This window comes from Scyliorhinus torazame, chromosome 28 (genome assembly GCF_047496885.1).
Source record: "Scyliorhinus torazame isolate Kashiwa2021f chromosome 28, sScyTor2.1, whole genome shotgun sequence".
Lineage (NCBI taxonomy): Eukaryota > Metazoa > Chordata > Chondrichthyes > Carcharhiniformes > Scyliorhinidae > Scyliorhinus > Scyliorhinus torazame.
In genome coordinates, this window is record NC_092734.1 from 40,235,840 (window position 1) to 40,250,316 (window position 14,477).

The window sequence follows — 14,477 nt, forward strand, 5'->3', positions numbered from 1 at the left end:
CACTCACTATCCACTCACTCATTACCCACTCACTCACCATCCACTCACTCACCATCCACTCACTCACTATCCACTCACTCGCCATCCACTCACTCACCATCGACTCACTCACTATCCACTCACTCATTACCCACTGACTCACTATCCACTCACTCGCCATCCACTCACTCACCATTCACTCACTCACCATCCACCCACTCACTATCCACTCACTCACCATCCACTCACTCACTATCCACTCACTCATTACCCACTCACTCACCATCCACTCACTCACCATCCACTCACTCACTATCCACTCACTCGCCATCCAATTACTCAACATCCACTCACTCACTATCCACTCACTCACCATCCACTCACTCACCATCCACTCACTCCCAATCCACTCACTCACCACCCACTCACTCACCACCCACTCACTCACCATCCATTCCCTCACCATCCACTCCCTCACCATCCACTCACTCCATCCACTCCCTCACCATTCACTCACTCACTATCCACTCACTCACCATCCACTCACTCACCATCCGCTCACTCACCGTCTACTCACTCACCATCAACTCACTCACTATCCACTCACTCACCATCCACTCACTGACCATCCACTCACTCACTATCCACTCACGCATTATTCACTCACTCACCATCCACTCACTCACTATCCACTCGCGCATTATTCACTCACTCAACATCCACTCACTCACTATCCACTCACTCACTATCCACTCACTCACCATCCACTCACTCACCATCCACTCCCTCACCATCCACTCACTCACCATCCACTCACTCACTATCCACTCACTCATTATCCACTCACTCACCATCCACTCACTCACTATCCACTCTCTCACTATCCACTCACTCACACTTCACTCACTCACCATCCACTCACTCACTATCCACTCACTCACCATCCACTCACTCACTATCCACTCACTCACCATCCACTCACTCGCCATCCACTCACTCGCCATCCACTCACTCACCATCCACTCACTCACTATCCACTCACTTATTATCCACTCACTCACCATCCACTCACTCGCCATCCACTCACTCATCATCCACTCACTCACTACCCACTTACTCACCATCCACTCACTCACCATCCGCTCACTCACTATCCACTCACTCACCATCCACTCACTCACCATCCACTCACTCACCTCCACTCACTATCTGTCCACTCATTCACCATCCACTCACTCACCATCCACTCACTCATTATCCACTCACTCACTATCCACTCACTCACTATCCACTCACTCACCATCCACTCACTCACCATCCACTCACTCACCATCCACTCACTCACCATCCACTTACTCACCTCCACTCACTATCTGTCCACTCACTCACCATCCACTCACTCACCATCCACTCACTCACCATCGATTCCCTCACCATCCACTCCCTCACCATCCACTCCCCAACCATCCACTCACTCACCATCCACTCACTCACCATCCACTCACTCACCATCCACTCACTCACCATCCACTCACTCACCATCCACTCACTATCTATCCACTCACTCACCATCCACTCACTCACCATCCACTCACTCACCATCCACTCACTCACCATCCACTCACTATCTATCCACTCACTCACAATCCACTCACTCACTATCCACTCACTCACCATCCACTCACTCTCCATCCACTCACTCACCATCCACTCACTCACCATCCACTCACTCACCATCGATTCCCTCACCATCCACTCCCTCACCATCCACTCCCCAACCATCCACTCACTCACCATCCACTCACTCACCATCCACTCACTCACCATCCACTCACTCACCATCCACTCACTCACTATCCACTCACTCACCATCCACTCACTCACCATCCACTCACTCTCCATCCACTCACTCGCCATCCACTCACTCACTATCCACTAACTCGCCATCCACTCACTCACCATCGACTCACTCACATTCCACTCACTCACCATCCACTCACTCACCATCCACTCACTCACCATCCACTCACTCACCATCCACTCACTCACTATCCACTCACTCACCATCCACTCACTCTCCATCCACTCACTCACTATCCACTCACTCACTATCCACTCACTCACCATCGACTCACTCACCATCCACTCACTCACTATCCACTCACTCACCATCCACTCACTCACCATCCACTCACTCACTATCCACTCACTCGCCATCCACTCCCTCACCACCCACTCACTCACCACCCACTCACTCACCATCCACTCACTCACCATCGACTCACTCACCATCCACTCACTCACTATCCACTCACTCACCATCCACTCACTCGTGAACCACTCACTCACCATCCACTCACTCGCCATCCACTCACTCACCATCCACTTACTCACAATCCACTCACTCATTATCCACTCACCCACCATCCACTCACTCACTATCCACTCACTCACTATCCACTCACTCTCCCTCCACTCACTCACCATCCTCTCACTCACCATCCACTCACTCACCATCCACTCACTCACCATCCACTCACTCACTATCTACTCACTCACCATCCACTCACTCACCATCCACTCACTCACCATCCACTCACTCACCATCCACTCACTCACTATCCACTCACTCATTACCCACTCACTCACCATCCACTCACTCACCATCCACTCACTCACTATCCACTCACTCGCCATCCACTCACTCACCATCGACTCACTCACTATCCACTCACTCATTACCCACTGACTCACTATCCACTCACTCGCCATCCACTCACTCACCATTCACTCACTCACCATCCACCCACTCACTATCCACTCACTCACCATCCACTCACTCACTATCCACTCACTCATTACCCACTCACTCACCATCCACTCACTCACCATCCACTCACTCACTATCCACTCACTCGCCATCCACTCACTCGCCATCCACTCACTCACCATCCACTCACTCACCATCCACTCACTCACTATCCACTCACTCGCCATCCAATTACTCAACATCCACTCACTCACTATCCACTCACTCACCATCCACTCACTCACCATCCACTCACTCCCAATCCACTCACTCACCACCCACTCACTCACCACCCACTCACTCACCATCCATTCCCTCACCATCCACTCCCTCACCATCCACTCACTCCATCCACTCCCTCACCATTCACTCACTCACTATCCACTCACTCACCATCCACTCACTCACCATCCGCTCACTCACCGTCTACTCACTCACTATCCACTCACGCATTATTCACTCACTCACCATCCACTCACTCACTATCCACTCGCGCATTATTCACTCACTCAACATCCACTCACTCACTATCCACTCACTCACTATCCACTCACTCACCATCCACTCACTCACCATCCACTCCCTCACCATCCACTCACTCACCATCCACTCACTCACTATCCACTCACTCATTATCCACTCACTCACCATCCACTCACTCACTATCCACTCTCTCACTATCCACTCACTCACACTTCACTCACTCACCATCCACTCACTCACCATCCACTCACTCACCATCCACTCACTCACCATCCACTCACTCACTATCCACTCACTCACCATCCACTCACTCACTATCCACTCACTCACCATCCACTCACTCGCCATCCACTCACTCGCCATCCACTCACTCACCATCCACTCACTCACTATCCACTCACTTATTATCCACTCACTCACCATCCACTCACTCGCCATCCACTCACTCATCATCCACTCACTCACTACCCACTTACTCACTATCCACTCATTCACCATCCGCTTGCTCACCATCCACTCACTCACCATCCACTCACTCACTATCCACTCACTTATTATCCACTCACTCACCATCCACTCACTCACTATCCACTCACTCACCATCCACTCACTCACCACCCACTCACTCACCATCCACTCACTCGCCATCCACTCACTCACTATCCATTCACTCACTATCCACTCACTCGCCATCCACTCACTCGCCATCCACTCACTCACCAATCACTCACTCACTATCCACTCACTCATTATCCACTCACTCACCATCCACTCACTCACTATCCACTCACTCACTATCCACTCACTCACTCACCATCCACTCACTCACCATCCACTCACTCACCATCCACTCACTCACCATCCACTCACTCACCATCCACTCATTCACCATCCACTCACTAACCATCCACTCACTCACTATCCACTCACTCGCCATCCACTCACTCACCATCGACTCACTCACCATCCAAAGAACAAAGAAATGTACAGCATAGGAACCGGCCCTTCGGCCCTCCAAGCCCGTGCCGACCACACTGCCCGACTAATCTACAATCTTCTACACTTCCTGGGTCCGTATCCTTCTATTCCCATCCTATTCATATATTTGTCAAGATGCCCCTTAAATGTCCCTATCGTCCCTGCTTCCACTACCTCCTCCGGTAGTGAGTTCCAGGCACCCACTACCCTCTGCGTAAAAAACTTGCCTCGTACATCTACTCTAAACCTTGCCCCTCTCATCTTAAACCTATGCCCCCTAGTAATTGACCCCTCTACCCTGGGGAAAAGCCTCTGACTATCCACTCTGTCTATGCCCCTCATAATTTTGTATACCTCTATCAGGTCGCCCCTCAACCTCCTTCGTTCCAGTGAGAACAAACCGAGTTTATTCAATCGCTCCTCATAGCTTATGCCCTCCATACCAGGCAACATCCTGGTAAATCTCTTCTGCACCCTCTCTAAAGCCTCCACATCCTTCTGGTAGTGTGGCGACCAGAATTGAACACTATACTCCAAGTGTGGCCTAACTAAGGTTCTATACAGCTGCAACATGACTTGCCAATTCTTATACTCAATGCCCCGGACAATGAAGGCAAGCATGCCGTATGTCTTCTTGACTACCTTCTCCACCTGTGTTGCCCCTTTCAATGACCTGTGGACCTGTACTCCTAGATCTCTTTGACTTTCAATACTCTTGAGGGTTCTACCATTCACTGTATATTCCCTACCTGCATTAGCCCTTCCAAAATGCATTACCTCACATTTGTCCGGATTAAACTCCATCTGCCATCTCTCCGCCCATGTCTCCAGACAATCTAAATCCTGCTGTATCCTCAGACAGTCCTCATCGCTATCCGCAATTCCACCAACCTTTGTGTCATCTGCAAACTTACTAATCAGACCAGTTACATTTTCCTCCAAATCATTTATATATACTACAAACAGCAAAGGTCCCAGCACTGATCCCTGTGGAACACCACTGGTCACAGCCCTCCAATTAGAAAAGCATCCCTCCATTGCTACCCTCTGCCTTCTATGGCCTAGCCAGTTCTGTATCCACCTTGCCAGTTCACCCCTGATCCCGTGTGACTTCACCTTTTGTACTAGTCTACCATGAGGGACCTTGTCAAAGGCCTTACTGAAGTCCAGAGACAACATCTACTGCCCTACCTGCATCAATCATCTTAGTGACCTCCTCGAAAAACTCTTTCAAGTTAGTGAGACACGACCTCCCCTTCACAAAACCGTGCTGCCTCTCGCTAATACGTCCATTTGCTTCCAAATGGGAGTAGATCCTGTCTCGAAGAATTCTCTCCAGTAATTTCCCTACCACTGAAGTAAGGCTCACCGGCCTGTAGTTCCCGGGATTATCCTTGCTACCCTTCTTAAACAGAGGAACAACATTGGCTATTCTCCAGTCCTCCGGGACATCCCCTGAAGACAGCGAGGATCCAAAGATTTCTGTCAAGGCCTCAGCAATTTCCTCTCCAGCCTCCTTCAGTATTCTGGGGTAGATCCCATCAGGCCCTGGGGACTTATCTACCTTAATATTTTTTAAGACACCCAACACCTCGTCTTTTTGGATCACAATGTGACCCAGGCTATCTACACCCCCTTCTCCAGACTCAACATCTACCAATTCCTTCTCTTTGGTGAATACTGATGCAAAGTATTCATTTAGTACCTCGCCCATTTCCTCTGGCTCCACACATAGATTCCCTTGCCTATCCTTCAGTGGGCCAACCCTTTCCCTGGCTACCCTCTTGCTTTTTATGTACGTGTAAAAAGCCTTGGGATTTTCCTTAACCCTATTTGCCAATGACTTTTCATGACCCCTTCTAGCCCTCCTGACTCCTTGCTTAAGTTCCTTCCTACTTTCCTTATATGCCACACAGGCTTCGTCTGTTCCCAGCCTTTTAGCCCTGACAAATGCCTCCTTTTTCTTTTTGATGAGGCCTACAATATCACTCGTCATCCAAGGTTCCCGAAAATTGCCGTATTTATCTTTCTTCCTCACAGGAACATGCCTGTCCTGTATTCCTTTCAACTGACACTTGAAAGCCTCCCACATGTCAGATGTTGATTTGCCCTCAAACATCCGCCCCCAATCTATGTTCTTCAGTTCCCGCCGAATATTGTTATAATTAGCCTTCCCCCAATTTAGCACATTCATCCTCGGACCACTCTTATCCTTGTCCACCAGTACTTTAAAACTTACTGAATTGTGGTCACTGTTACCGAAATGCTCCCCTACTGAAACATCTACCAACTGGCCGGGCTCATTCCCCAATACCAGGTCCAGTACCGCCCCTTCCCTAGTTGGACTGTTTACATATTGTTTTAAGAAGCCCTCCTGGATGCTCCTTACAAACTCCGCCCCGTCTAAGCCCCTGGCACTAAGTGAGTCCCAGTCAATATTGGGGAAGTTGAAGTCTCCCATCACCACAACCCTGTTGTTTTTACTCTTTTCCAAAATCTGTCTACCTATCTGCTCCTCTATCTCCCGCTGGCTGTTGGGAGGCCTGTAGTATACCCCCAACATTGTGACTGCACCCTTCTTATTCCTGATCTCTACCCATATAGCCTCACTGCCCTCTGAGGTGTCCTCTCGCAGTATAGCTGTGATATTCTCCCGAACAAGTAGCGCAAATCCGCCTCCCCTTTTACATCCCCCTCTATCCCGCCTGAAACATCTAAATCCTGGAACGTTTAGCTGCCAATCCTGCCCTTCCCTCAACCAGGTCTCTGTAATGGCAACAACATCATAGTTCCAAGTACTAATCCAAGCTCTAAGTTCATCTGCCTTACCCGTAATGCTCCTTGCATTAAAACATATGCACTTCAGGCCACCAGACCCGCTGTGTTCAGCAACTTCTCCCCGTCTGCTCTGCCTCAGAGCCACACTGTCCCTATTCCCTAGTTCTCCCTCAATGCTCTCACCTTCTGACCTATTGCTCCCGTGCCCACCCCCCTGCCATACTAGTTTAAACCCTCCCGTGTGACACTAGCAAACATCGCGGCCAGGATATTTATGCCTCTCCGGTTTAGATGCAACCCGTCCATCTTATACAGGTCACACCTGGCCCGGAAGAGCTCCCAGTGGTCCAGATAACGGAAACCCTCCCTCCTACACCAGCTGTTTAGCCACGTGTTTGTCTGCTCTATCTTCCTATTTCTAGCCTCACTGGCACGTGGCACAGGGAGTAATCCCGAGATTACAACCCTCGAGGTCCTGTCTTTTAACTTTCTGCCTAGCTCCCTGAACTCCTGCTGCAGGACCTCATGCCCCTTCCTGCCTATGTCGTTAGTACCAATATGTACAACGACCTCTGCCTGTTTGCCCTCCCCCTTCAGGATTCCCTCTACCCGTTCGGAGACATCCTGGACCCTGGCACCAGGGAGGCAACATACCATCCTGGAGTCTCTTTCACGTCCACAGAAGCGCCTATCTGTGCCCCTGACTATAGAGTCCCCTATTACTATTACTCTTCTGCGCTTTGACCCTCCCTTCTGAACATCAGAGCCAGCCGTGGTGCCACTGCTCTGGCTGCTGCTGTTTTCCCCTGATAGGCTATCCCCCCCAACAGTATCCAAAGGGGTATATCTGTTCGAGAGGGGGACAACCACAGGGGATTCCTGCACTGACTGCCTGCCCTTTCTGGTGGTCACCCATTTCTCTGCCTGCACCTTGGGTGTGACCACATTTACATAACTGCGATCTATGACGCTTTCCGCCACCTGCATGCTCCTAAGTGCATCCAATTGCTGCTCCAACGGAACCATGCGGTCTGTGAGGAGCTGCAGTTGGGTGCACTTTCTGCAGATGAAGCCATCCGGGACGCTGGAAGCCTCCCGGACCTGCCACATCTCACAGTCAGAGCACAGCACCCCTCTAACTGACATTGCGTCAATTAATTAAAATTAAAATTTGTCTTTTTTTTTCAAATACTTTTTTTTAAAATTGCAAAGTTACTGTCAACTATCTGTTTCCTAGCACTAGATTTCTAATAGAAATGCGATAGCTAACTATAATACTCTCCGATCTCTGGCTTAGATATCCTCTAAATTATAATTAAGTTATTATGTTTAATTAGTTCCCAAATACTCAATTTTTTTTAAATTTAGGTTAGAATCCCAACCAGCCACTCTGGCCACAGCTTTTCTGTGATGTCACTTCAGTTTCCCCCCGACACACACAATTTGAAAAAAGGTATAAAAGTAAAAATCACTTACTTACCTTCTGAGTGTCTGAGATGTTCTCAGGTTCTCTCGCTGACAGAGACTGCTCCTCCACCTCCGATCCTTGACCTGCACAATGCTAATAATATAATAATATAATATGGCACTTACCTTACACCAATGGGTCTTATTATTAGGTTAGAGGAGGAGGGCGGGTGGGAGACACTACACGTGTAGTGTCTCGGGTTTCCTCTCCACCAGAGTTTATTGGTTGGGGTGGGGGGACTTGCCAGAGGTCCGCGGGTCGAACTTCCGGTTCCCGCCTTATATAAAAACAAATAAAACTGAAAAGAAGAACAGACACGGGACCAGGCAAGGCTTTTTAAATTCACTACTCACCTCCCAGGAGGCCCCTGCGCACCGCTGCCACCGATCCACTCACTCACCATCCACTCACTCACCATCGACTCACTCACCATCCACTCACTCACCATCCACTCACTCACCATCGACTCACTCACCATCCACTCACTCCATCCACTCACTCACCATCCACTCACTCCATCCACTCACTCACCATCCACTCACTCACCATCCACTCACTCACCATCCACTCACTCACCATCCACTCACTCACCATCCACTCACTCACTATCCACTCACTCACTATCCACTAACTCGCCATCCACTCACTCACCATCGACTCACTCACATTCCACTCACTCACCATCCACTCACTCACCATCCACTCACTCACCATCCACTCACTCACCACCCACTCACTCACTATCCACTCACTCACCATCCACTCACTCTCCATCCACTCACTCACTATCCACTCACTCACTATCCACTCACTCACCATCGACTCACTCACCATCCACTCACTCACTATCCACTCACTCACCATCCACTCACTCACCATCCACTCACTCACTATCCACTCACTCGCCATCCACTCCCTCACCACCCACTCACTCACCACCCACTCACTCACCACCAACTCACTCACCATCCACTCACTCACCATCCACTCACTCATCATCCGCTCACTCACCATCCACTCACTCACCATCCACTCACTCACCATCCACTCACTCACTATCCACTAACTCGCCATCCACTCACTCACCATCCACTCACTCACCATCCACTCACTCACTATCCACTCACTCACTATCCACTCACTCACCATCCACTCACTCACTATCCACTAACTCGCCATCCACTCACTCACCATCCACTCCCTCACCATCCACTCACTCACCATCGACTCACTCACCATCCACTCACTCACCATCCACTCACTCACCATCCACTCACTCACTATCCACTAACTCGCCATCCACTCACTCACCATCGACTCACTCACTATCCACTCACTCACTATCCACTCACTCACTATCCACTCACTCACTATCCACTAACTCGCCATCCACTCACTCACCATCGACTCACTCACTATCCACTCACTCACCATCCACTCACTCGCCATCCACTCACTCACCAACCACTCACTCACCATCCACTCACTCACCATCCACTCACTCACCATCCACTCACTCATTATCCACTCACTCACCATCCACTCACTCACTATCCACTCACTCACTATCCACTCACTCACCATCCGCTCACTCACTATCCACTCACTCACCATCCACTCACTCACCATCCGCTCACTCACTATCCACTCACTCACCATCCACTCACTCACCATCCACTCACTCACCTCCACTCACTATCTGTCCACTCATTCACCATCCACTCACTCACCATCCACTCACTCATTATCCACTCACTCACCATCCACTCACTCACTATCCACTCACTCACTATCCACTCACTCACCATCCACTCACTCACCATCCACTCACTCACCATCCACTCACTCACCATCCACTTACTCACCTCCACTCACTATCTGTCCACTCACTCACCATCCACTCACTCACCATCCACTCACTCACCATCCATTCCCTCACCATCCACTCCCTCACCATCCACTCCCCAACCATCCACTCACTCACCATCCACTCACTCACCATCCACTCACTCACCATCCACTCACTCACCATCCACTCACTCACCATCCACTCACTATCTATCCACTCACTCACCATCCACTCACTCACCATCCACTCACTCACTATCCACTCACTCACCATCCACTCACTCACCATCCACTCACTCACCATCCACTCACTCACCATCCACTCACTCATTATCCACTCACTCACTATCCACTCACTCACCATCCACCCACTCACCATCCACTCACTCACCATCCACTCACTATCTATCCACTCACTCACAATCCACTCACTCACCATCCACTCACTCACCATCCACTCACTCACCATCCACTCACTCACTATCCACTCACTCACCATCCACTCACTCACTATCCACTCACTCACCATCCACTCACTCACCACCCACTCACTCACCATCCACCCACTCACCATCCACTCACTCACCATCCACTCACTATCTATCCACTCACTCACAATCCACTCACTCACTATCCACTCACTCACCAACCACTCACTCACCATCCACTCACTCACCATCCACTCACTCTCCATCCACTCACTCACTATCCTCTCACTCACCATCCACTCACTCACTATCCACTCACTCACCATCCACTCACTCACTATCCACTCACTCACCATCCACTCACTCACCATCCACTCACTCACCATCCACTCACTATCTATCCACTCACTCACAATCCACTCACTCACTTTCCACTCACTCACCATCCACTCACTCACCATCCACTCACTCACTATCCATTCACTCACTATCCACTCACTCACTATCCACTCACTCACCATCCACTCACTCACCATCCACTCACTCACTATCCACTCACTCACCATCCACTCACTCGCCATCCACTCACTCACTATCCACTCACTCACCATCCACTCACTCTCCATCCACTCACTCACTATCCACTCACTCACCATCCACTTACTCACCATCCACTCACTCACCATCCGCTCACTCACTATCCATTCACTCACTATCCACTCACTCACCATCCACTCACTCACCATCCACTCACTCACAATCCACTCACTCACTATCCACTCACTCACCATCCACTCACTCACCATCCACTTAGTCATTATCCACTCACTCACTATCCACTCACTCACCATCCACTCACTCACTATCCACTCACTCACCATCCACTCACTCACCATCCACTCACTCACCATCCACTCACTCACCATCCACTCACTCACCATCCACTCACTCACCATCCACTCACTCACCATCCACTCACTCATTATCCACTCACTCACCATCCATTCCCTCACCATCCACTCACTCACCATCCACTCACTCACCATCCACTCACTCACCATCCACTCACTCACCATCCACTCACTCACCTCCACTCACTATCTATCCACTCACTCACCATCCATTCCCTCACCATCCACTCACTCACCATCCACTCACTCACCATCTACTCACTCACCTCCACTCACTATCTATCCACTCACTCACCATCCACTTCCTCACCATCCACTCACTCACCACCCACTCACTCACCATCCACCCACTCACCATCCACTCACTCACCATCCACTCACTATCTATCCACTCACTCACAATCCACTCACTCACTATCCACTCACTCACCATCCACTCACTCACCATCCACTCACTCTCCATCCACTCACTCACCATCCACTCACTCACCATCCACTCACTCACTATCCACTCACTCACCATCCACTCACTCACCATCCACTCACTCACCATCCACTCACTCACCATCCACTCACTCATTACCCACTCACTCACTATCCACTCACTCACCATCCACCCACTCACCATCCACTCACTCACCATCCACTCACTATCTATCCACTCACTCACAATCCACTCACTCACCATCCACTCACTCACCATCCACTCACTCACCATCCACTCACTCACTATCCACTCACTCACCATCCACTCACTCACTATCCACTCACTCACCATCCACTCACTCACCACCCACTCACTCACCATCCACCCACTCACCATCCACTCACTCACCATCCACTCACTATCTATCCACTCACTCACAATCCACTCACTCACTATCCACTCACTCACCAACCACTCACTCACCATCCACTCACTCACCATCCACTCACTCTCCATCCACTCACTCACTATCCACTCACTCACCATCCACTCACTCACTATCCACTCACTCACCATCCACTCACTCACTATCCACTCACTCACCATCCACTCACTCACCATCCACTCACTCACCATCCACTCACTATCTATCCACTCACTCACAATCCACTCACTCACTTTCCACTCACTCACCATCCACTCACTCACCATCCACTCACTCACTATCCATTCACTCACTATCCACTCACTCACTATCCACTCACTCACCATCCACTCACTCACCATCCACTCACTCACTATCCACTCACTCACCATCCACTCACTCGCCATCCACTCACTCACTATCCACTCACTCACCATCCACTCACTCTCCATCCACTCACTCACTATCCACTCACTCACCATCCACTTACTCACCATCCACTCACTCACCATCCGCTCACTCACTATCCATTCACTCACTATCCACTCACTCACCATCCACTCACTCACCATCCACTCACTCACAATCCACTCACTCACTATCCACTCACTCACCATCCACTCACTCACCATCCACTTAGTCATTATCCACTCACTCACTATCCACTCACTCACCATCCACTCACTCACTATCCACTCACTCACCATCCACTCACTCACCATCCACTCACTCACCATCCACTCACTCACCATCCACTCACTCACCATCCACTCACTCACCATCCACTCACTTATTATCCACTCACTCACCATCCATTCCCTCACCATCCACTCACTCACCATCCACTCACTCACCATCCACTCACTCACCATCCACTCACTCACCATCCACTCACTCACCTCCACTCACTATCTATCCACTCACTCACCATCCATTCCCTCACCATCCACTCACTCACCATCCACTCACTCACCATCTACTCACTCACCTCCACTCACTATCTATCCACTCACTCACCATCCACTTCCTCACCATCCACTCACTCACCACCCACTCACTCACCATCCACCCACTCACCATCCACTCACTCACCATCCACTCACTATCTATCCACTCACTCACAATCCACTCACTCACTATCCACTCACTCACCATCCACTCACTCACCATCCACTCACTCTCCATCCACTCACTCACTATCCACTCACTCACCATCCACTCACTCACTGTCCACTCACTCACCATCCACTCACTCACCACCCACTCACTCACCATCCACCCACTCACCATCCACTCACTCACCATCCACTCACTATCTATCCACTCACTCACAATCCACTCACTCACTATCCACTCACTCACCAACCACTCACTCACCATCCACTCACTCACCATCCACTCACTCACCATCCACTCACTCACTATCCACTCACTCACCATCCACTCACTCACTATCCACTCACTCACCATCCACTCACTCACTATCCACTCACTCACCATCCACTCACTCACCATCCACTCACTCACCATCCACTCACTATCTATTCACTCACTCACAATCCACTCACTCACTTTCCACTCACTCACCATCCACTCACTCACCATCCACTCACTCACTATCCATTCACTCACTATCCACTCACTCACTATCCACTCACTCACCATCCACTCACTCACCATCCACTCACTCACCATCCACTCACTCACCATCCACTCACTCACTATCCACTCACTCACCATCCACTCACTCACCATCCACTCACTCACTATCCACTCACTCACTATCCACTCACTCACTATCCACTCACTCACCATCCACTCACTCACCATCCACTCACTCGCCATCCACTCACTCACTATCCACTCACTCTCCATCCACTCACTCACTATCCACTCACTCACCATCCACTTACTCACCATCCACTCACTCACCATCCGCTCACT